This window comes from Apium graveolens, chromosome 2 (genome assembly GCF_009905375.1).
Source record: "Apium graveolens cultivar Ventura chromosome 2, ASM990537v1, whole genome shotgun sequence".
NCBI lineage: Eukaryota > Viridiplantae > Streptophyta > Magnoliopsida > Apiales > Apiaceae > Apium > Apium graveolens.
In genome coordinates, this window is record NC_133648.1 from 261,152,872 (window position 1) to 261,179,616 (window position 26,745).

The window sequence follows — 26,745 nt, forward strand, 5'->3', positions numbered from 1 at the left end:
GGAGAGGCTAACTACTGGTGGGAGGCCAAGAAAAACATGGAGACAGATGCTATTATAACCTGGGAGAGATTCAGTCAGTTGTTTTTGGGAAAGTATTTCCCGAGGTTTATGGAGAACCAGATGGAGCTCAAGTTCTTGGAGCCAAAACAGAATAACTTATCTGTAGCAGAGTACGAAGCAAAATTTACTGAGTTATCAAGGTTTGTGCTGGAGTTTGTGAGCACCGAGGAAAAGAAAGCTAGGAGGTTTCAGCAGGGACTGAAACCGTGGATTCAGAATAGGGTGGCAATCCTTGAGCTTACTGATTATGCCACTCTGGTGCAAAAGGCAACAATTGTAGAAGCTGGAAGTGAACAGATGCAGAATGAAAGAGAGAAAAAGGGAATAAAGAGAAAAAGTATGAGCATGGGTGGAGGTTCCGCATGAAGGAGCTTCCCAACTAGATTTAATCGAGGAGCAGTGTCCCTACCGGGAAGGAACACTGGGTTTAAGCGGCCAATGAGTATGAATGTGAGCCAGAGCGGCCAGAAGTCAAGAATGTCCTATTCCAACCAGTCTCGACCCCCATTGCCAGCCTGTAACACTTGTGGAAGAATGCATTCTGGGGAGTGTAAAGGAAAGCCGGTAATCTGCTTCAAGTGTGGTCGAGAAGGTCACTATTCGGACAAGTGCACTTCGCCAACCCCCATTACCCGCCCAACCATCACTTGTCATCAGTGTGGACGCCCAGGTCATTGGAAGAGGGAATGTCCCATGAACAAACAAGCAGCTTCGGGAGCCAGCAGGGCTGCCTCCAATAAGCCACCTACTGCGAGGACTTTCAACATGACAGTCCAAGATGCTATGAAAGACTTAGATGTGATAGCAGGTACGCTTTCTCTAAATTCAATCAGTGCAAATGTTTTATTTGATTCTGAGCAACTAAATCTTTTATATCAAAGGACTTTGCGCATAAATTAAGACTTAAGGTTGAACCATTGATAGAACCCTTACAAGTGGAAATAGCCAATCATGAAATTATTCCTGTTAACCAGATTCACCCCGCCTGTGAGTTAGCCATAGGGGAACAATCTTTAGTGTTGATCTGATTCCTTTTAAATTAGGGGAGTTTGATGTAATTTTGGGAATGGACTGGCTATCTAGCAATGATGCTCAGATAGACTGTAAAGGGAAGAAAGTTAAGTTGAATATCCCAGGGAAGAAAGAAGTCATATTTAGAGGAAAGAGGCAGACGCAGTAATTTTTGACCATGGCCCAGGCCAATAAGATGCTATAAAAAGGAAATGAGGCTTACCTAGCCTATGTGGTGGACACGCAAAAGGAGGTGCCCAACTTGCAAGATATTCCGGTAGTCTACGAATTTGAAGATGTATTCCCATAAGACCTTTCGGGACTACCACCCGATAGAGTGATTGAATTTGCTATTGAGTTGGCCCCAGGGACGGTGCCAATTTCAAAGGCACCTTACCGGTTAGCCCCATTAGAAATGAAAGAATTAGCTACCCAATTGCAGGAACTTTTGGATAAGGGTATGATAAGACCCAGTGTGTCTCCGTGGGGAGCACCAGTATTATTTGTTAAAAAAGAAAGATGGGAGCATGAGGCTGTGCATCGACTACCGAGAGTTGAACAAGCTAACCATAAAGAACAGGTACCCATTACCTAGAATAGACGATCTGTTCGACCAGCTAAAGGATGCTGTTTATTTTTCAAAGATTGACCTGAGAACTGGATATCACCAACTAAAGATTAAACCCGAAGATATTCCCAAGACCGCGTTCCGTACCAGGTATGGGCACTATGAGTTCTTGGTAATGTCCTTTGGATTAACCAACGCCCCAGCGGCTTTCATGGATTTAATGAACAGAGTATTCAAGAAGTACTTGGACAAGTGTGTGATAGTTTTTATCGATGATATTTTAATCTACTCAAGGATTGAGGCAGAACATGCAGAGCATTTGAGGATAGCTCTAGGAATACTCAGAGAGGAACAGTTATTTGCTAAATTCTCGAAGTGTGAATTCTGGCGGAATGAAGTACAGTTTTTAGGACATGTGATCAATAAAGAAGGAGTATTGGTTGACCCCTCCAAGATAGAGGCGGTCTCAAATTGGGAAAGGCCAACCACACCCACAGAGGTAAGAATTTTTGTAGGATTGGCCGGCTACTATCGTAGATTTGTACAGGACTTTGCGAAGATCGCAGCCCCTTTGACACGACTTACTCGTAAGATAGAGAAGTTTGAATGGACGGAAAAATGCGAGAACAGTTTTCAAGAATTAAAGAAAAGGTTGGTAACGGCCCCGGTGTTGGCATTGCCAGACGGAAAAGGAGATTTTGTGATATATAGTGATGCGTCGCACAAAGGATTAGGGTGTGTGCTTATGCAGCATGGTAAGGTGATTGCGTATGCATCAAGACAACTGAAGGAATACGAGATTAGATATCCTACTCATGACCTTGAGCTCGCGACAATAGTTTTTGCCTTAAAAATTTGGAGGCACTACTTGTATGGAGAGAAGTACAAGATTTTCACAGACCATAAAAGCCTCAAGTACATATTTACGCAGAAAGAGCTCAACATGCGCCAGAGGAGATGGTTAGAACTAATCAAGGACTATGATTGCGAGATTCTCTATCATCCAGGGAAAGCCAATGTGGTGGCTGACGCCCTTAGCAGGAAGGAAAGACTCAAAATGATAATGACTTCAGAAGAATTAATAAGGGATTTTGAGAGAATGGAAATAGAAGTAAAGGTAACCGGAGCCGGAACTGAAAAGCTGTTTGAGATCTCGATGCAGCCAGAGTTATTGGAAAAGATTAGATTGTACCAAGAGAAAGTAATGAATGAAGACAGAGAGTCAATGACTGGAGAAGAGATCCATACTGAGAGAGATGATAAAGGGATAATGAGGTACTCCTACCGGATTTGGGTTCCGAATGTTCAAGAGCTTAAAGACGAGATTTTGGATAAAAGCCATAGTTCAAGGTGTTCCATTCACCCGGGAAGCACCAAGATGTATAGGGATTTGAAGGAATATTACTGGTGGCCCAACATGAAGAGGGACGTAGCAAAATGGGTAAGCAAATGTTTGACTTGCCAAAGAGTAAAGGCAGAGCACCAGAGACCCAGTGGACTTTTACGACCCCTGGAGATTCCCGAATGGAAATGAGAACAGATAACCATGGATTTTGTTGTCGGCTTACCAAGGACGAAAGCCAATCATGATGCCATATGGGTAATTATAGACCGACTGACAAAGTCAGCTCATTTCATTCCTATCAATGAGAGATACACAGTCGATAGACTGGTGGACATTTACCTTAAGGAAATAGTGACGCGACATGGAGTCCCAGCGTCCATTGTCTCAGACCGAGACCCCAGGTTCAACTCCAGATTTTGGAGGAGCTTTCAAAAATGTGCGGGGACCAAGTTAAATATGAGTACCGCTTACCATCCCCAAACAGATGGGAAGAGTGAAAGGACCATCCAGACATTAGAGGATATGTTGAGAGTCTGTACAATAGACTTTAAAGGAAGTTGGGATGATCACTTGCCGTTGATCGAGTTTTCTTATAATAATAGCTTTCGTGCTAGCATCGGAATGCCGCCTTATGAGGCCCTGCACAGAAGAATGTGTCGATCTCCCTTATACTGGGATGAAGTAGGAGAGCAGAAGATGCTCGGACCCGAGGTGGTCCAAAGGACCAAAGACATAGTGGATCTTATCAGAGGACGGCTGGTAGCAGCCCAAGACAGACAGAAGAAATATGCAGACCTAGCTCGAAAGGACAAGGAGTATGAAGTAAGGGACTTAGTACTGCTAAAAGTATCCCCTTGGAAGGGATTAATGAGGTTCGGAAAGAAAGGGAAACTAAGCCTAAGATACATTGGACCTTTTGAGATACTAAGATGGATTGGGAAGTTGGCTTACGAACTAGCCTTACCCCCGAACCTACAACAAGTTCATAATGTGTTCCATGTGTCAATGCTAAGGAAGTATCATCGGGATTCCAGACAAATAGTGGAGTACGAGCATGTGGATATGCAACCAGATCTGACTTACATGGAGAAACCAGTAAAGATTATGGATCAGAAGGAGCAGATGCTTCGGAATAAAGTGATCAAGCTAGTCAGGGTGCTATGGCAGAATCATAATGTGGAGGAATCAACTTGGGAACTAGAGAGCACAATGCTAGAAAAGTACCCCCATTTGTTTTTTATTTGATTCCGGGACGGAATCCTTTTAAGGAGGGGAGACTGTAATAACCCCAAAATTTTTGAACTTTTTGTAACCCTTATGAATAGTGTTTTTGATGATTATGCTGAATAAGAAAACTTTTCATGCCACACTATGTAGGGGTTCTTCTATTGTTATTCTGAGATCTTACTAGTACTCTATATGGTATACAAGTGTATGTAAAGATCGTCAGAATCCCAATTCGAACACTTTGATTTTTCCCGAAAATCCACCAGATACCGAAAGAATTGAGTATAAGGTAACAGGATAAAAAGGATTTAAATTCAAGGATTATAAGAGAGGATCATAAAAGGAATATAATGTATTGAGAAAGGTTAAGGAAACCCATGTAATAAGATCCCGGGTATGATCCCTCAAACGATAAACAAGAACGAAAGTTAAGCGAACTATATAACAGATCAGCGGTCATTAGCCAAGTAATTAGGAGCTAATCAAAGATGTTAGTGATGATGATGTCACCACACCAACAAGAAGAGGACAAGTGTGGGAAGATGACATAGGAGAATGACATAAGCATGACAAAAAGAGAAGGTATTGTTGGTTGATTTCAAGCCACACAAATTTTACCATGGTTAAAAGGTAACTAATCAAAACAAAAACAAAACAACCAACAAAACAAATCACAAATCATAAAAACACATTTTGACTTCATTTTCCAAGCCAAGAAGCTATCGGCTTCATCTCATTTCAAAGAAAGAAAAACTCAAATTCAAGTTCCAAGCTTTGTTAATTAGTGAGGTAATTATCTAAGGTTCCTTGTACATAGATATAGATATCCTATAAATCTAAGCTTCAAATTCCTTCACAATATCTTCCTATAATTCATGGAAGAAGAGAGTGAATAGTGTTTTTCAAGAACTTGAAATTTTGATCTTGTGTTTTTGTTTAGATAAAGCTTTAGTAAGGATTTTCCAAGGTTGTTTCAAGCTCATTAGTTACTCCTACTCACAAGGAAGTTGTAATCTCTTAACCTAGAATTATTATTGAATGTTAAGAGCTTATTATGAGTAGTATAGTTCATGAGAGGTATGATTTTTGAATATTTAGAGATTGGTTGGTTTTGTGATGTTTTTGGAGTTGTATATCTTGAATATTAGTTAATGAACTTAAGTAAGCTTTTAGTTCGTGATCTAGAAGTAGTATAAATTGGAGAACTTGAGGTGTTGGGGATGTTGTAGTATTTTATGGATGGAGTTTGGTTGTATTAATGATTGTGGATTGATTGTGGATTGATTTGAAGTAGTATAAAAATTGGTAATCGCGTAAATATAGCCTTCGTAATACCCGATTTAGTTTAGACTGTTTTTGTTCTTAATATCAGGACCCGTGAACTCACTGTTATGTTTTGAAAATTGCCATGATTAGATAGTTCATGTTACGAGCTTCGTTTTGATATGTGGTTCGCTTGAATCCGATGTACGGTTTAGGAGAAACGACCGTTTTAAGTAACGGCATTTCGCGACCGAACCCTTACCCTCGCCTTACTTTAAAACCTTGGTTAAGGCCCTTAAATGACTAATTGGAGTATAAAACAATTATGTAAAGTGGATTAAGCAGTTAATAGGGTACTCGCGAAAGAATCGCCTTAAAACCCTTAATGGTTAATTTATTAAAAATGGTGGAGCCAAGGGTACTCGAGCGACTTAAGTGGATCGTTAAGCGCAAAAGCGAACGTTAGGGTCTAATTGGTTAAAGTATAGATTTTTAAGCGACTTTGGTTTAATTTCAACTTATATGATATTTATAGGTTACCAGACTCATTCCAGGACTTTTACCACCCCCAGTCGCTCAGGCAAATTTTCTACCCGTTATACTGTTGTTGTGATGTATATATGTATATGCATTATCTTGTGATAGATGCATGATGGTTAATTAGCAAATCTTGCGATATATTGGAGCATGTAATATGGTATATATGCATGTCTATTTCGTAATCTTGATATCTATCTATTGATTCCAATGCTTATAGTTGCATAATACCTATGCTAGAGATAAGCAGTAATTGCGTATACCCTTAGTATAGGGGACCCAAAGGTGAACATTTTCTAAAACCGGGAGTCGATGTTCCCGAGTATATTATATATATATAAATATAGTTTTCAAAACTATTAATTGAATAAGGTTTATTCGATAACTTTATTTTTATTAATGAATATTACTTTGAATATTCATTCGAGGACTTATGACTCCGTTTATTTTATTTAATAAATATTACTTTGAATATTCATTCGAGGACTTATGACTCTGTTTTTTCTATTTAATGAATATTATTTTGAATATTCATTCGAGGACTTATGACTCCGCTTATTTACTAAATAATATTCTTTATTTTATTAAAGAATAATTTTTCAATAATCAAACTTATTTTCGATTATTCAAATAAAGATCATACTTTCGTATAAGTATATCTTTGGTTATTTAATATTCATTTAAAGTATAAGTTTTAAAACTTCTACTTCAATTATTTTTATAAAGATTATTCTTTATGGGAATGTTATTTAAATAATAATATTCAGATATTTCTAATATATTGAGACAAATTTATTTTATTAAATCAGCATTACTCTAAACATTCTTAAAAATGTTTTCAAGTCTTCAAAATGATTTTTAAAAGTTAGGGCGGATCCCAAAACTCATTTTTATATTTAAGATCCTCCTTTCGAAGGGGATTTAAATACTCGCTCAAAACCTGAGGGATCCGGCTCTGTGGTGTATTTTATATTCACAACGAGGTTGTTGTTTTGACAAATGAATTGATTACTTACCCAACGTTCGGGAAGTAAGCCCATCTAATTGAGTCGGCATAAGCGACAGGCCGGTGTACGGTCTATCAAAGTGTAAGTGGCTGGGTGGCAGTCCATCAATGCGTAAGAGGCCGGGTGGCGGTCCAGCACAAGGTCCTAATGAGGCCAGGGTGATGATCGGTGGGGGATTCATCCATCTACTAGTAGAAAAGGTTACTTATTGGTATCTTTGCCTGATCAGCAAAATATCGGGTTTATGCCAAAATTCTTTTCTTTCCAAAATTCATTGGATATTGCAAACTCTGTTCATACTTTAAATGACGGAGGTTTCCAGGAAATGTATAAGAGATATATATTTGGATATATATATCGGGACTTAATGAAGTATCTCGTAACTTCATTTCATTCAATAATATTTCAAAGATTTAATCTATTCAAGTCTTAACTTGTGGTCTCATCTATGGGATGAACTTTTGAAACCTATTATACTCTGAACAGTGGTAGTTCAAGTAGTTTTCTAAAATGGTATAAGTATAGTGAAGTAATTGGTAACTCCATCTTCCTTAAAGCTTATATCCAGTAAGTAATTACCTTACACTTGACAAAGAGTTCTAGTAAGTTATCCATTTAGATACTTGCATTATTGTTTACACTATATATTTTCTTGCGAGTTGTAATGCTCACTCTTGCTTCATTTCTTCATCACACAACAACAGTTAGGAAAAATGGCCAGACTCAAGCAGACCCAGCGCAAGCGCGTGGGAAGCGTCCCGCGTCTTCCCATTGATATCATAGCTGCTATAACTGCAGAGCTAGATCTATTTGTAGATCAGGCATTCTACTTTTGGGAATCAATTATGTATAATTATAACTTGTGGCAGATAATGGCAATTAACTGTAAACTTATCAAGTAATCATTTTGGGTTGTAATAACTTTTAAATTGTGGATTCAAGGACTTGTACTTATTTCAATTTCATCTCTAAGACTATAACGTGTTGTAGTGTGTGTTAGTATGGGGTCATAGTATGAGGTTATTTACTATTAATTAAGTTAAGTGATATTGTGGAAAGAAAGACCGTGACGACCCGGATCCCCGACCCTGGATCTGGGGGTGTTACACTTTTGTTTAACAACTATAGGCTTAATATCTATAGTTCCTTTATCATTCTTATCATCTCCATAACCTAAGCCCTCTTTCCAGTTTCCACTACTTAACAAATTCTGAGTTGTTCTGCCAGAGTTAGTCCAAGTCCTGATAATCTCTCTTTCCTTTTCTAACTCAGCTTTTAGAGATTCATTCATTTTAAGTACTTCATCCCTAACATAGAAAGCATCATCTCTGATAGAGATAAATAAATCCTGATTGCATAATTAAATATTACAGTAATTATAAATGGTTTGGGCTGCAAGGCCCAATAAGAAGATGTATGACATTCAGACCAAAAAGGTCAACACATTGATCAGGCCTGATGGACCAGATCAGGCCTGATGGAACAAAAAATGCCCAAAAACCCTGAATATTAATTAATTTCGTAATTAATTAATAAGGGAAAAATCAGCTATTGAGAAGAGTCCCGACAAGGATGTAAATCCTTGCAGATTAGCCTCAAAGGGACCTAGAAGGATAAGGAATCAGTTTCCTACTATTTAGGACTCCAAAGTCCATTCTAATTATGAGACTTGCCCACCAAGTCTCCTATATCAAGTCCAATTCAAGGACCACCAACATCTATAAGGGGCCTCACCCCACAAATCAGAACTACGTTTTTTTGGCTTGATTCTCTAATTCACAGAGATACGTAGGCATCTCGTTAAGGCAGAGTTAAGCTACGAAACACGAGAGCAGCCATTAAAGGCCTTGAGCTCCCGAACCTTAGTAATAAATACAGCAAATAATAACCTTAGTTTTTTATCCATAACATTTGGCGCCGTCTGTGGGAAAAAGCACAACAATAACCATGGCGAGAACACGGAGAACAGTTAGAGCCCTTGGAGGAGGAACACCAACGGGGACAACCCAAGTGATTTCTTCAACTGTGGAGGTGCCTCCTCATTCAACCTATGCAACCACACAAGGAGAAGCCCATATAGGGGCAACTGAACCTCAGCAACAAGGGACGATCCCCTCAGCTACTCAAGGTACGAATCCTCAAGTTCAACAAGTACATGCACCTGTGAATTCTCGACCTATCGGGTATGAATATTCAACTGTTGTTACTACTAACCCCCTTATGGGATGCCCCTTTACCCCGAGGTTGGAGGAAGTGGACATGCTGGGCGGAGTGAAGCACGAGGGCGATCGCCCCCATACATACGAGATTTGGCTCCTATCCCTGAGGATCAGGAATTTTCTGGTCCTTACACTGAGAGAGACTCCAAATCTTCGGATGATAAAGTAGCCCCAAGAAGGAGACGTGCTGGCAAAGAGCCGATGGTTGATGGTAGCCAACGCCCTCAAAGCACCCAAGGGACGAATCCCCAAGAAGTGTAGGAAAGAATCAGGGCTCACGAGGCTGAGATTCAAAGGCTGAGGCGCGACCTGGAGGCGTACCAGACCACCAGACCCCCATCACCTCCTAGGGGGAGAAATCCTCCTCCCATCATAGACCTGGATGGTCCAGTGCAGAGAAGGGCTGTTGTCCCAAGGGCTGATCCAAGCAATCTTCTTCCCCTTGGAGATCCTGATGATCCTACTCTACCCTTTACTGAAGATATAATGAATTCCCATATCTCAAGGAAGTTCAAGATGCCAACTTTAAAAGCTTATGACGGTACAGGAGATCCCGCTAATCATGTCAGAACATTCTCTAATGCACTGCTATTGTAGCCCGTGAATGATGCTATTAAGTGTCGGGCCTTTCCTCAAACCCTGTCGGGTATGGCTCAAAGGCGGTATAGTCGCTTGCCCCCAAACTCTATTGGGTCGTTCAGAGAATTAAGTCAGGCTTTTATCAAGCAATTCATCAGTGGGAGAGTTCATGAGAAAAGTTCATCATCTCTTATGAGCATTATGCAGGGAACAAAAAAATCCTTGAGAGATTACCTGAATCATTTCACAAAGGAGGCTTTAAAAGTCCCAGACCTTGATGATAAGGTAGCCATGATAGCACTGCAACAAGGAACTAGGGATGAGTTTTTTAAAATGTCATTGGCCAAACGTCCCCCTGAAAGCATGTTGCAGCTCCAGGATAGGGAAGGGAAGTATATCAAGGTTGAAGAAAGCATGAGGAAGACCGCCGTAAGTAATGAGCCCACTGGAGGCAAGAAGCGAAAAACTGATCTGGAGTATATTGCTAAGGACAAGTATCCTAGAATCGAGCAAAACTCTGATTCAACCCCCAAGAAGGGGGGACCTGGGCAAAAGTTCACTGAATACGCTAAGCCGAATGCTCCTAGAAGCCAGATCTTGATGGAGATCGAGAAAGATAGAGATATTCATTGGCCTAAGCCCTTGAAGGTTGATCCTGCCAAGCTAGATAAGAGCAAGTATTGCAGATTTCACAAAGATGTTGGTCATGACACCGATGAGTGTAAGCAACTAAAAGATGAAATTGAGTTCCTCATTCGAAAAGGAAGATTGAACAAATATACTGGAGAAGGAGGGGATAGAAGCAACAACGTGAGAAGGTACTTTGATAACCGAAGGAGAGATCAAGAAGATCAGGGGCGAAATCCCCAACCTAGGGGACCGCGCCCCCAAGGGCCTGTGATCAACACAATTTTTGGAGGACCAACTGCTGCTTGGTTATCCAAGAACTCCAGGAAAGCGTATGCTCGAGAAGTTATGCATATTGTTGGGGAAGCCCCAAAGAGGGCCATGACATGAGTAACAATGTCTTTTGATGATTCTGATCTGGAGGGTGTGAAATTTCCCCATGACGACCCGTTGGTCATAACCCCGATAATAGGGAACAGCCCGGTAAGAAGGGTCCTTGTGGATAATGGTGCTCCAGTGGATATTTTTCTCCATGACACATTTTTAAGGATGGGATATAATGACTCCCAATTGACCCCAACCGACATGCCGATATATGGATTCGCAGGAGTGGAATGCCCCGTAGAAGGAATAATCAAGTTGCCAACAACCATAGGACAGGAAGCAAGGCAAGCAACTCAGATGTTGGACTTTGTGGTGGTGAAGGGTAGTTCGACCTACAATGCTATCATGGGAAGAACAGGGATACACGCCTTTAAGGCAGTCTCTTCTTCTTATCATTCAGTTATGAAGTTTCCGACTCGAGATGGGATTGGAGAAGAAAGAGGAAATCAAAAAATGGCTAGAAGCTGTTATGTGGCCTCTTTGACGGCAGATGGAGTTGGGGGGCAGGTTCTTCCTATTGAAGATCTGGATATCCGAGGGAATGATGAGAAAAGGGGAAAGCCAGCAGAAGACTTGGTTTCAATTCCTTTGGCCCCCGAAGATCCTGGGAAGGTGACTTTTATTGGAGCAACGCTCGAGGAGCCGTTTAGAGGGAAGTTGGTGAAATATTTGCAAGAAAATAGTGATGTTTTTGTATGGTCAGCGGCTGATATGCCAGGCATAGACCCGGAACTGATTACTCACAAGCTGAATGTGGACCCAAATCGGAAGACGGTAAAACAAAAGAAAAGAAGTTTTGCTCCAGAAAGGCAATAAGCTATAAAACAGGAAGTGGAGAAGCTCTTGAAGGATGGTTTCATTGAGGAGATTCAATTTCCAGAGTGGTTAGCAAACCCTGTAATGGTGAAGAAAGCTAATGGAAAATGGAGGATGTGCGTGGACTTCACTGATCTAAATGATGCCTGTCCTAAGGACTATTTTTCGTTACCAAGGATCGATACTTTGATAGATGCCACTGCTAGGCATGAAATGCTGAGCTTTATGGATGGATTTAGTGGATACAATCAGATCAAGATGCACAAGGACGACATTCCAAAGGTATCATTCATCACTGAATTTGGTGTTTATTGTTATCTTGTTATGGCATTTGGTCTCAAGAATGCAGGAGCCACCAATCAAAGGTTGGTAAATAAAATTTTTAGGGATCTTATTGGCAAGACTATGGAGGTCTATGTTGATGACATGTTAGTCAAGAGTCTAGTAAAGACTGATCATATAGCCCATTTGAGGGAAGCTTTTGAAGTCCTGAGGTACCACAGAATGATGTTAAATCCTACAAAGTGTGCATTCGGAGTAGGATCTGGAATTTTTTTGGGATTAATGGTCTCCAAGAGAGGGATCGAGGCTAACCCCGATAAAATAAAGGCAATCCTGGACATGGAACCACAAAAAACTATCAAGGATGTTCAGAAGCTCACATGAAGGGTTGCTGCTTTGGGACGATTCATCTCTAAGTCAGGAGACAAGTGCCTATCATTCTTTATGTCGCTAAAAAACATTAAGGACTTTGTATGGAGTGAGGAAAACCAGAAGGCTTTCGAAGAATTGAAGAAATATATGGCACATGCCCCGTTGTTGGCCAAGACAGTTTTGAATGAAGTTTTATTCTTGTACTTAGCTGTTTCAGAGAGTGCCTTGAGCGCTTTATTGGTTGAGGAGGAACTGAAAGTCCAGAAACCCGTATACTATGTCAGCAAAATTCTGCATGGTGCTGAGTTAAATTATTCAACTATTGAGAAATTTGCTCTAGCCTTGGTAATGGCTTCGAGAAAGCTGCGTCCTTACTTTCAGGCTTATCAGATTGAGGTGCTAACGAATCAGCCCCTGAGAAATATCATTCACAGTCCCAAGGCAAGTGGGAGATTAATCAAGTGGGCAATAGAGCTGGGAGAGTTCGATCTCGAGTATAAGCCACGAACGGCTATAAAAGCCCAGGCACTAGCTGACTTCGTGGTGGAATGTACCATACCCAACCAAGACGTCCGGGGGCAGGAAGATAGCATACCTCAAGACAAGGAAGTTGATAAGGGGGATAAAGAGAAGGTTAATAAGGAAAAAGAATACTGGGTTCTCTATTTTGATGGAGCATCAAAAACGAATTCAAGTGGAGCAGGTTTGGTTTTACAAAGCCCTGATGGGTTCTTAGTTGAGTATGCCATGAAGCTAGACTTTCCAACCACAAACAATGAGGCAGAATATGAAGCTCTGATAGCTGGTCTTGGCTTAGCAGGGACACTTAGAGTCAAGAACTTAAAAGTCTGTGGAGACTCGAAGTTGGTCATATCCCAGGTGAAGGGAGAGTTTGAGGCAAGGGATGAGACGATGACTAAATATGTCCGCCTAGAAAGGGCCGTGATGACCCAATTTGATGAATGCCATGTTGAGCACATTCCAAGGGAGGAAAATGCTAAGGCAGATGCGTTGTCAAAATTTGCTTCATCAGAGATGGAAGAAAGTTCTGGAAGTGTATACTATCGCATTTTGAAAACACGGAGCATTGATGTTAAGCTTATGGCTCCTATAGGCCTGGGGACGTCATGGATTGATCCCATTAAGGCTAACATTCAAACCGGCTGGTTACCAAACGACGCTACTGAAGCACAGAAATTGGCTGTTCGAGCACTAAGATACTCTTTGATAGATGGAATTCTGTATAAAAGATCTTTCGTGATTCCCTACTTAAGATGGCTTAGGCCTGATGAGGCTCGCTTGGCTCTTGAAGAAGTACATGAAGGCATATGCGAACAACACTTGGGGGCAGGGCCTTGGCTCATAAGATAACCCGTTTAGGCTTTTATTGGCCGGAAATGATGGCTGATGCCAAAGAATGTGTGAAAAAATGTGACCGTTTCTAGAAGCACGCACCAGTTGTTAGACAACCCCCCGAGATGCTGACCTCTATCAACTCGCCCATCCCCTTTGCTATATGGGGAATGGATATATTAGGGCCTTTCCCCATGGCCACGACATAAAGGAAGTTTCTGATTGTGGCCATTGATTATTTCACCAAGTGGATTGAAGCCAAACCCTTGGCCAAGATCACAACTAAGCAGGTCGCACAATTCCTGTGGGAAAGTATTATGTGCTGGTATGGAATTCCCCGCATCCTAGTCACTGACAATGGGACACAGTTCAACAACGAGGAGTTCAAGAAGTATTGTGAGGAAAATGAAATTGAGTTATGATTCACATCTGTGGCTCACCCGCAAGCCAATGGGAAAGCGGAAGTGGCTAATCGAATAATCCTAGATGGACTAAAGAAGAGGATCGAGAAATTAAGGAATAACTGGGTGGATGAAATACTCCCCATACTATGGGCCTATAGGACTACTTGTAGAGTCACGATTGGAGCAACTCCTTTCATGTTAGCATATGGTGCAGAAGCAGTTGTTCCTGTAGAGATATCACATTCCTCCCCCAGGATTCAAGCTTTCAATGCTGAGGAAAATGAAGAAGGGCCAAGGTTAGCCCTGGATCTAATTGATGAAGTACGAGATGAGGCACATGCTAAGATAATGGAATATCAAAAAAAAGCTTCATTCTATTATAACCTAAGGGTTAAAGAAAGATTCTTCAAACAAGGTGATTTGGTTTTGAGGAAAGTGGAAGCTTCTGGTATAGGGCAGAAAGGGAAACTTGCCCCAAATTGGGAAGGGCCGTACAAAGTCAAGAGCGTTCAGGGTAGAGGAACCTACAAGCTGGAGACTATGGATGGTTTTGAAGTCCCGAGAACTTGGCATGCACAAAACCTGAAGGTTTACTATGTGTAAGATAGTTAAAGTATGATTTTCACTTATCAGAATGATAAGTAGGTTTAAAAGCACCTTGAAGCTTTGCTTGCATAAGATTTTTCTGTACAGAAGATATGTTTAGATTTTATCAGGGTTGAACCCATTTCATGTAAGGTATTCTAGGATACCAAGTTATAGTATAAAGCCTTCAACTTAATCTTGGCCTGTTAGATTAATTGCATTATGAAAGATAAAACCAAGTTATAAACTTGAGTTTGAAAAATCAAGGGAGAAATATGATGATATTTGGGCAAAATACGAAAAGTCAATTATAAAATTCAATAAAGAAGAAATACATAAAAAAACTTAGGCCTTGGAAGGCTGGGATTCTTCGGAACCACTATCCGAAGCCTCCTCCAACTTCTTGTTTGTGTCCTCCAGGCCAACCTTCCAAGCCTTGGCTTGGTGAATCGCCCCTTGAAAATGGGCGTTCGCCTACAAGAAACACAACAAAAGTATGAAACGGGAAAATCAAAAAGGCAACTATGAAGGGCAAAGGAAAAAGACGTACCGTCGCCAAAGCCTGAGCTCCAAAAAGCTCGTTCCCCTCTAAGTCCTGTTGAAGGACAAAGTCTTGATAGTCGACCGGGGAGATGGAATGCTTAGACCATTCCTTGGCAAGCGCTGTACTGCCAACAATTGAATCCTTGCCCCGGATTCCCCAAGCAGGTTGAAAGTAAGACCCTGGCTTTTGCTTGGTGCGCAAAACTTGGCTGGGGTCTTCTTCGCCTGGTTCCATTGCTTGTAGTAGGAACTCCGGAAAGCGATCCCCAAGGCGCGGGTCTTTAAAGACCTTTCCAGCACGCTTCATCCTGGTTGTCTCCAGGTCTTTAGGCTTTGTAGCCTCCTCAATTTTCTCAGCCACTGCAATAAATGAGATAAGTAAGTTGAGAAATCAGCAAAATAGAAAATGAAGGAAATAAAAAGAGCTAGATAAGGAAGGAAACGTACTCTTCTTAGGGACGGGAGAAAGGCCGCGTTCTACAAGAACGGTCTCCTGATAAAGTCCCACGAATGGGAAGTCCCATTATCTTGCGTTAGGAGATTGAAAGCTCTGGTCTCCTCCTCAGACAAAGTAATATCATTTGGGCTCCCATCCACGGCTAGCCCAAAAGATGAGCGGAATAGGGTGCCCCAATCGCCACCCTCCCAAACGATGAACAAAAAATCTTTTTTCCACCCCAAATTGTTGTCAGGGATGGACTTCCCGTTCACTATGTGGGGAATAGTTGGGCGCTGGTTTAAAGAAACCCAACCCAGATTCTTATCAGGGCTGTTCTTGAACTGAAAAATCTTTCTGAAAACAGCAACATAAGTGGGGACATTGTGCTTGGCGCATTGCGACAGATAGAACAGAATGAGCCTCCAAGAATTAGGGGGGAGTTGGCAAGGGCTGATGCCCACATTAGCTAGCAGAACGGGGATAAACGGGTGAAAGGGAAGTCTGATACCTGCCCGTAGAGTATCCCTGTAGACGCATAATGCGTCCTTCCTCCACTGACAGGCCCTGTCGGCGGGACCTGCAAGAACCAGTTTGAAAGGATCCTTGATTCTGAAGCAGCTACTCAACTTTTCCAGCTCCTTTGGATCCCGCAAGGCACTAATATGGTCATGCGCGTCCAGATGCGCATCGGACGGGTACTCGTTGCCTCGGGTGTTGATCATATCGATCAAGGAAGTGTACCTTGATCGAATAGGGAATTCGTTGGACTTTCTGGCCACGTTCATCTTGGCCAAACGAGTCATTTTCTTATCAGCCATCTGAAAAAAGGGCACATAAAGAGATAATTTTAAAAGCGCACGCTATGCAAAAACAAGCACAAGGAGTAAAGGGAGAAATTTTACCTGAAGAAATGCTCCTAAAAAAAGGCTTTGATACTCCGACATACTGTTATTGCTCTAAGATTTTTAACAGAAGAAGAAAATAGAAGAATTTGGAAATGAGAAAGTGAGGAGCAGTAGACTCTCCTCACTCCTTTATATAGGAAGGAAAAGTGAAGTTGAAGGGACAAAAGCCCAGTAAGGATAGAGGCCCAAACAAAAAAGCCCAGAAAAAGGAACGTTCCAGAATATTCCAAGGGAATTCAAAAGAAATTGAATAAAATTCCCGAGAATTCTAAACAGGGTATTTTGGTATATTAAGCCCAGATTAATAAGAGGCCCAATAAGAGTTAAAAGGCCCAAATCCAATTAGGATTTGGAAGAGGCCAAATAAGAGTAAGAAGGCCCAAATCCAATTAGGATTTGGAAAAATACAAAGCCCAAATCAAAGCCCTAAAAGATGTGAGGCCCAAAAAAGAAGGCTAGGCCCAAACAGAGGCCCAATCAAAAATGGATTAGAAGGAAGCCCAAAAAGACCAGAATTCAGGTCGAGTTTCAAGTCGTGAATTCTGCTCGAAATCTTTCGAACAGACACCCGAAAATAATGGGTATAAAAGACCAGAATTCAGGTCGAATTTCAAGTCTTGAATTCTGCTCGAAATCCTTCGAACAGACACCCAAAAATTATGGTTATAATTGAACTGGATTGAGGTCGAAACCAAGACCATGATCGAGGTTGAATCAAGCACAATGTTTTTCAGGTATGGGGTTCAGAAACCTAGAACCAAATCCAGGTCGAAGGGTCGACTAGGATCCTGGTCGAAGTCCAAGTCATGATTCTTAGTCGAACTCTAACAACCAGGAAGCAAATATGATAGAATTTTTGAACTAGATCCAGGTCGAAGGTTCGACTATGATCCTGGTCGAAATCCAGGTCGTGAATCCTAGTCGAAACCTTTCGACCAGGAATCAAAACAAGGACAAATTTTTGACCTAGATCTAGGTCGAAAGTTCGACTAGGATCTTGGTCGAATTCCAGGTCGTGGATCCTAGTCGAAGTCCTTCGACCAGGATTGCAAAGCTGACCCAAATTTCGACTAGGATCCAGGTCAAAATTTCGACTAGGATCCTGGCCGAAAAGGGCTGGAAATTTGAAAATATTTGAGGAAAATTGCAGAAAATTTGGAAAAATCCCAGGAAAAAGGAAAATTCCTAAAAATAGGGAGAAGGTAAGAAAATAGGGAGGGAAGTTTTTAACAAACCCTGGAGCCGCGTACAAGGCAAATCGTTGTAAACGTGTAGGTCGCTCCACACTTTACGCAAAACGATACCCTGTAAGGGAATAAATGAACTTAACTTTCGCGAAATCTGATACGGTTTCCCAAAAGTTGGGGGGAAAATGATAGGGATAAATAAATCCTGATTATATAATTAAATATTACAGTAATTATAAATGGTTTGGGCTGTAAGGCCCAATAAGAAGATGTATGACATTCAGACCAAAAAGGTCAACACATTGATCAGGCCTGATGGACCAGATCAGGCCTGATGGAACAAAGAAGGCCCAAAAACCCTGAATATTAATTAATTTCGTAATTAATTAATAAGGGAAAAATCACCTATTGAGAAGAGTCCCGACAAGGATGTAAATCCTTGCAGATTAGCCTCAAAGGGACCTAGAAGGATAATGAATCAGTTTCCTACTATTTAGGACTCCAAAGTCCATTCTAATTATGAGACTTGCTCACCAAGTCTCCTATATCAAGTCCAATTCAAGGACCACCAACATCTATATAAGGGGCCTCACCCCACAAATCAGAACTACATTTTTTGGCTTAATTCTCTAATTCACAGAGATACGTAGGCATCTCGTAAAGACAGAGTTAAGCTACGAAACACGAGAGCAGCCATTAAAGGCCTTGAGCTCCCGAACCTCAGTAATAAATACAGCAAATAATAACCTTAGTTTTTTATCCATAACAATCTCTATCTTTCTGAGTTTGATGGAACATGACTAACTCTTTTTCTAAATAACCATTCCTCTTTTTACAAGCAAGATTTTTAGAAGTTAATCTTTCACATGTTAAAGTTTGATCTCTATAGCTAATGAACATAGTTTTAAGATATCTTCTCAACTCATTAATATCATCAGTATGAAAGGCATAAGTAGTTTGAGGTACCTTTAACTCAGCAGCTTCAGGACTGCTATCAGCATTTGCCATATCAGCATTTTCCATCAAGGCATAGTTTTCCTCACTTTCAGAATCTGAAGTGTCTGTCCAGCTTTTCTTCTTTGTGATAAGAGCCTTGCCTTTGTCACTCTTCAATTTTTTGTAATCAGGAGATATGTGGCCTTTCTCACCACAGTTGTAGCATTTGACATTTGTGTAGTCTCCTCTGTCAGACTTCCCTCCCTTGCCTTCATATTTTCTGAAATTCTTCTTATCAGAACTTGCACCTTTCCTGGAAAACTTCTTTCTCCTGTATGCAATCCTTGTGATTCCTTTTACCATAAGAGCACACGGCTTCATCATCTCTTCATCAGCATCCATCTCAGGCGAGCTTTCAGTTTCTGAGTCACCATCACTATCAGAACTTGATGACTCAGTATCAGACTTTGTGAAGAGCACTTTACCCTTGCCTTTCCTTGAGGTAGATGCCTTGGGAGATTCTTCTTCAGCCTTAAGAGCAACTGTCCTTGACTTTCCTCCTTTCCTCTTGCTTCTTTGTTCCATCTCAAGTTCATAAGTCTTGAGCATCCCATAGATTTCATCAAGAGTTGTTTCTTCAAGACTATAGTTTTCTCTTATGATTGTGGCCTTCAAATCCCAGTTTTCAGGAAGAGCTAACATGAATTTAAGGTTTGAATCTTCAAGATCATACTCCTTATCAACCAGTGACAAATCATTCAAGAGTTTGACAAATCTATCATATAAATCAGTCAGTGACTCATTAGCCTTTGAGTCAAAGTGTTCATACTCTTGAGTCAGTATTGTCTTCCTGTTCTTCTTAATTGAATCAGTTCCCTGACATCTTGTTTCCAAGGCATCCCATATCTCCTTTGCAGTTGTGCAGTTTATTACCCTGTTTGATATTACATTATCAATGGCACTATGCAGCAAGTGTCGTACCTTAGCATCCTTAGCAATTGATGCGATATCTTCAGCAATGTAATCACTCTTCTCTTTTGGTATAGACTTTGCTTCTTCACCTGCAACTGCAACAACGAGTTTTGTTGGATTGTGAGGTCCTTCCTTGATTCTATCAAGATATTCTGGATCTGTAGCTTCCAGAAACATAATCATCCTCACCTTCCCTATGGGATATTCAGATGGTTTCAATATGGGAACTATAATAGCCTCATATCGACTATGGATTTGTGTCTTTGGAGGTTCTTCAGTTTTGGTGGGTTTAGTTGGAGTTTCTACTTCAGACATGATTGTTTTTGGATCTTAAACTTTTGTGTGTTAACAGATCGGCTCTGATACCACTTGTTAGGTCACACAATATAGAAGGGGGTTGAATACAGTGTATAGCACAATCAAATCGAATTCAAATAACACAAGTAACATAAAATAGACTTTATTCAAAGCAATAAACTCTGTTACAATATAGAACTGTCCTCTCTCAGTGATGAACAAATATCACGAGAGCTGCTAGGGTTACAATGAATAATATTCTCGATGATGATAACACTTATAGTGTAAACCCTATGTCTGTGTTTATATATCACACAGTTATAAGATAATAGCTAATGGATATGGAATATAATTCTGCTTCCCAAAATATATCAATCAGATATCTTTTCTTCCAAGTATTCTATTCTTCATAGAATTCCTTCTTCATGCATATCTCTTTTTATGTTTGTCTCGATCTTCTTTTCTTTCAATCATCCGCCTTCCTTATCTGAACGTTTCCTTAAGTCCTGATATTATCTCCTGATAAATATCTCCTGAACCTTAAAAACTGATGACTTAAGTTCTGACTTCAGTATAAGTGCTGATTTCAGTTAAGTACTGATTTGTCCTGTTTAAGTAAGATCTGAAAACTAAACATAAATCATATTAGTCATGACATTATCAAATATATCTAAAAATCTCCCCCAACTTGTAAATTAACATAATATACAAGTTTAACATATATTTGATGATGTCAAAAACATTAAGTACAAATGCATAAAAAATTGACTAGATAACTACAACTCACAGTCCTTAAAGCTTTACCAACTTTAACTTCTGATAATAACTTCAGTCTGTATATATATCAGAATTTGAGCAGTTGTAGATCTTGACTTGGCTTCACTTTCTGATCTCTCTGATGTCAGGAGTTGTTTTGAGATAGTTCTTTAACAAACATCTCTCAGCATATCTAAGTTCATAAATCATCCTCCTTTTAGCATCTTTGAGCTCTGCAGAATCTTCACTAGTTTGAAAGATAGCAGCCCTGAGATCATTTATTTTGGCTTTCCTTATGTCCTGATCCAGTCTGATCAAATACGCCTTGTCAGACTCAAGATTGAATTCTACAGCCTTATAACCCAGAAAGGTAGTTATAATCTTAGCAGAGTTAGGCTTCATCTCAACAATATCACCCTTGTGATCTCTGTAGTTTGGAAGATATGTGTTGTCAGACTTTACAGAATAAAGCCTTTTCTGTCTCTGAATTTGAGTCTTCAATTAGTTTGCAGCACTTTCTGTTATTCTGTCATTCACTTGAAGTATGAATAATACATGTTCCAGTTCTTCAAAATACTTCAGTGGAATAGCATTTTCCCTTATATGGTAAACCCTACCATCTGTCATGAAATATAACAAGATGTGTTCTTTCAAGTAAGTATGGTAAACCATTTGTACAGATTCTAGTTGATTCAATCTTTCAGGAGTTGCTCCAACACCTGGTTCACTTAAGGAAGTTGGATCATTGGTTGTGTTCTGTACTCTTCTTTCATCAGCACTACCCAATCCAGATTTATCTCTTGCTTCCTTTCTAGTAACCAGTCTTGCTTCAAAACCACTTGCTGCAGTCTTTAAAGGTTGAGTCTGTTTGGCTTTGGTGAAACCTGGTAGGAGTAACTTTGAGGATTTAACATGAGCAATGTCAGAGGTTTTTTTTTGATTTATCTTCTGATATCAAGTCAACTTGAGCTATGTGATAGATTGCTTGCTTCAAGGTTATATCAGAACTAACCATATCTTGACTCTGAACAACTTGAGCCATGTCAGAGGTTGTCTTAGAAATCTTTCTTGAAGTCAGAGTAAGATCAGCATCTTCAACAGAAATTTCTTCATCCACAGGAGGCACATAAACCTTTATAGGTTCACCAACTTTTTCTTTGCCCTTGGACCTTGGATCTATCTGCAATTGTGATTTAGCCTTGGTTGCCTCAAGATTTGTCCTTTCTCTTATCACAATGCCTTTGGCCTTAGGAAGTTTCTTTTTACCAACAGAAGCTTTAAATTTAGAATTGACTTTTTCTGACTTAAGTCTAGCTTCTTCTTCCATCAGACTCTCAAAGTCCATTCCTGGATTTTCATTCAGAAATAACTGTCTTGAATTTTTTTTTATCAAGATCCAAAAGTTCATCAGAACTTATCCTTTTACCAGTATCAGAGGTTATTTTTCTCCCAATATCAGAACTTGTTCTATGACTTGTAGTTCCAGCTCGTCTTGATGAGAGACTTCTACCTTGACCATGACCTCCACCCATTCCAGAGTTTCCCTGATCATCTTTTTCATCATCCTTCTCATTCAGTGTCTTAACAGTTTTGCATTTGGACTTAATTTCTTTCTCCCCCTTTTTGGCATCAGCAGGTAAAAGAAGAGAGACAAGCAATTCCATTGAGGATTGGATCTCATCGAGTTGAGATTGCTGAGAAGCTTGATTTTTCAAAATTTCATCAAGCTGAGATTGTTGCTTCTCTTGGGTCTTCTCAATATAGGCAACTCTGTCAAAGGTAGGCTTGAAAAAGCTCTTCTTTTCAAGTTTCATAGTCATTTCTTGCTTGAGCAAAGCTTCTTGAATTTTATGCAACTCAGCATGAGTTGTTGAGTGTTGACCTTGAAGATGTCTCGTACTCAATGCAGCAACTCTCAGCTGTGTCTTGAAATCATCATTAGCTAGCATCTCATCAGCTTTTGCCAAGTGTTCAACAAGAATCGATTGAGAAGGAACAAAAGTAACTGTGTTCCACTCCTTAGTCCACTCCTGTCCTCTAGGCGTTTCACTCCAAGGTACTAGTGCTTCCCCTGTAACAAACTTCTTAACTATTTCAGGTTTATGAACAGTTTGTTGAGGTGCATGTCCTGATGGACCAGCTGCATCAACATCTGCATTTGTAGCAGCATCACCAGTATCATCAGCATTTGTAGCATCAGAACTTACAGAGTCAATATCCTCTGATAGAAGAACAGTATGAGAGGCTATTGAGGCTTCAACATCATCCTCTAAGTGCTGATCTGCTGCCAAGTTCTGATCAACAGCCATATTCTGATGCTCACCTATAATCTGATCATTACTTTGAAGATGGAGATACCTTGAGTGTTTCAGCATAAGACATTCTTCTAAGCCTTTTGAGAATCTTGGATCCCCCAATTCCAGTATCCTTCTGAGAAGAGACCTTCTCAGCATATTTAATAACAGGTTCTGTGACAGGAACCTGTTCCTCACTATCTGACTCATCTCTCAGAACAATCCTCCTTCTCTTATGTGGTATTTGAGGTACAGTCCTTGTCCTCTTGAGCTTGGAAGATGAAGGCTTCACAATATGTGCTGATGATGAAGATTGAGGTATCTGTGAAGGTTTGAGATGTGTTCTGATAGAGGGTTGAGTAAGTTGAGGTGTATGTGTGGTATGTTCTGATGGCTGTTGCGGTGTCTGGGATGTGGTGGTGGGTTGAATATCAGGGTAAACAGATCTATAGGTGTGAGGATCATCATTTACCAAGATCTATTTTACAAACTGAGGTATCTGTAAGGGTCAACCACCTTTTATTTGGAAATAAAGAACTGGCTAGTTGAGGTTCATCAGCACAACAGAAGTTATATATAAGCTGACAGAATCTAGCAAAGTATACTACATTCCTATCCTCTATCATCCTATCCCCTATAAATCCTAGCACAGCACTTGCAAAATCAAAATGAGTTTGGTGAATAATAGCATACCCGATATGTTGACTCATAATAGGAATGGCATCAAAGTTGGAACACTTATTGCCGAATGCCTTAGTGATGCAGTTGAAGAAAAAGCTCCATTCCTCTCTGATATGTGCTCTTTTCAACTGTCCAAGCTTGGCCAAACTCTTCTCATATCCCAAATTGGTCATGAGCTGCTGTAGAACGGGTTCCTCCGCTGTTGAGAAAATGCAGCCTTCTGGTAAATATAGAGCTTTATGAACTGCTCCAGGAGTTACCACATACTCAACATCATTTACTTCAAAAATAATGCTTGGAGTACCAGTAGCACCACCATTATCAAAATGCCCAGTCCGCCAGAACGTCAGAACTTGTTGATTGGAAATGACTTGAGGCTGGGTCAATGCATACCCAATCTCACTGTGTGCGAGAAGATCTTGCACAAAGTGCAAATCAGATGGAGCTTCATCATGGTTTAAGATTGCAGCATAGTTGTTGGGTACAAACTTGACTCCATCTATAATCAAATCCTTAGGTGCCATGAGAAAAATTGAGAAATAAGGTTGCCTGTAAGGTGTTTGATAAAATGTCTGAATGAAAAAAAGTCAGAAGATGAGAGAGAATAGAAGTAAAGAAAGAGAGATAAAGTGTGAAAGTAATAAAAGATTTTACAATATTCTCTCTCTTTTACTTATACACGGTGGAAAAAGTAACCGTTGGACACCTGTCAGACATGTATCAGTAAAGAATAATTAATGGGCACGGGAAAACAGTAATCATTACTTATCACATACAGTTTTTCAAGGAAAAACCGTTTCATTTATCAAGTAATCCCATTAATTAAGGTAGTTCAGTTTTAATTTTAAAATTTAAAACTGTTCCCACTTAGTAAATCATTTTCACTGCGAGTCCAATATCCTGTAAGAATACAATGAGTGAGAGAATGACCAAACAAAATAAATCAAGTAAACAGGTACTGACACGTCAGAATCAGAACTTGATTTGTATCAGAGATAAAACGGTCATCAGAATATGGATAAATCAGGATTTAAAAATGCATCAAAATACCAAACAACTCAGAGACAAAATCTTGCAACAATATAAAATCTCATTAATATATTGAGTGAATACATTTCATGAAATTTAAATTACATCACAAAATTACAAGATTGTCCTAAGCTACAACTCCTAACAGCAACAACTATTGTCCTAAGCTAAGAAGCCTGATAAAGCTGACGGTGAAGAGAAACAGGGAGCATAAACTATTTCTTCTTCCTATTCTCAAGAAAAAGAACAGCGAGGCGAATGATTCGCTCCTGCTGTCGAAGACGACGGAGATGTAGTTCTCGTCGAACTGTCAACAGATCACGTTTAATAATCTCTGGAAATTGAATCCAGAGATTGTGAGGGATGTTGTTGATAGGGTATGGAGTTGGAATTCCATTTATAAAGACATGTACAGTCTCATCGCCATAATTGTAAAACTAGCCAAACGCAGCCATTGTTGGTGATAAGAATAAGACGGGAGTGATTTTTGTGAGTAAATGATATATGTGTTGGCTAGAATGAAGTGTTGGTTTTTATAGCCAATGGAATATCAGGAGACGTAAGGAAAAGTTAATGATTATAGGTAGAAATAATTCTACCTCGTCTCCCTAGACTTAGGAGAAGAAAAACAGTCATTGGAAGTGTAAAACAAGATTTAATGCGCACATGAAACAAGTAAAAATTACTGTGCATAGCCGTGTACCACTAATCGAAATTATATTGACTGTTAATATCTCACCTAAACATATTCTGATTTCAAATACGACTGTTTCAGATTTTAACCACAAATAAGTCAAGTAAAGAATCAGGTGTTAATATCAGAACTTAGACTTATATCAGACCTTAACAGTCATCAGAACCTGATTTCTTAACTCCAAAAGTGAATGCCTATTTCTGTAATTCTTCACATAAATTTTGATTTCGGTTCTTCAGAACTTAATCATCAGAACTTTCATCAGAACCTGTCCTCAAAATTAATGCAATCTGACACATAAACTGTTCATCTAAAACATCATTTATCACCACATTAATTTTCATCATTCATATGGAGTGTATATGTGTGTGTAGTCCGCTAATATCAGATAAAGATTAAAGTCTGATTCACTTCAGTACATCTTAGAAATAAGGCTTAACTAAGAACTTTGCTCAAAATCTGTTAAAATTCTAAAGTCCACTTTAGAATGAGTTCATGCATGAGTCCACTTCAACTGTTTTGTGCTCATTTTATGCATCTTTTGAAATTCCATTTTACAGTGGCTTCTCAGACTAAGTGAGTCACGACTGCTTATCAGAATTTATGCTATTATCAGAGTATTTCTCCAGTAATCATAGAGTATAAAAAGTCACAAAGAAAAATATTTTTTTTGCTTTTCTGATGCATATTACTTAATACCAGCAATGCACTTGGGTCATCCCTTTCATATTTTTACTCTAGATCTCAAAGGAATACCCGATTTTTATTCCTTTTTCTTTTCCTTTTTCTTTTGATAAGAGAGGTTTATCAGCACTTAGTACATCCATCAGATTTACTAACATCAGAACTTAACAGATAAGAAGCATTATTCTAGTTTTTGTCTTAGTAATAAGATACACAAAGTAAATTGAACTAAGCACAATATCAGAATTTTCTTGTGTTAAGAGATTTCCACATAAACAATTACTTCAAACATGGGATTTTTTTAGCATATTAAAGACTACTAGGTCAACATCTAGCATATTTATCTTCATTGGATTGAGTAATCACGGAAACATGTATCACTATCAGAGTTTAGAAGTTCACATCAGACAACAATTAGTATTTAAGCAATTTTCAATTAAGCACAGAACATACAAAGATAGTAATATCTGTAAATACTGATTCATAAAGTCTGATGCATCAGAACAAAAGCTAAGCAGATTTAGAGAAAGAACCTGAAACCAATTTAAGTTCATTTACCAATCTTGTAAAAGTAGCTTCACATAGTGGTTTGGTGAAGATATTTGCTAGTTGTTGATCTGTTGGAACAAAGTGCAATTCCACTGTACCTTCATCCACATGTTCCCTTATGAAGTGGTACCTTATGCTGA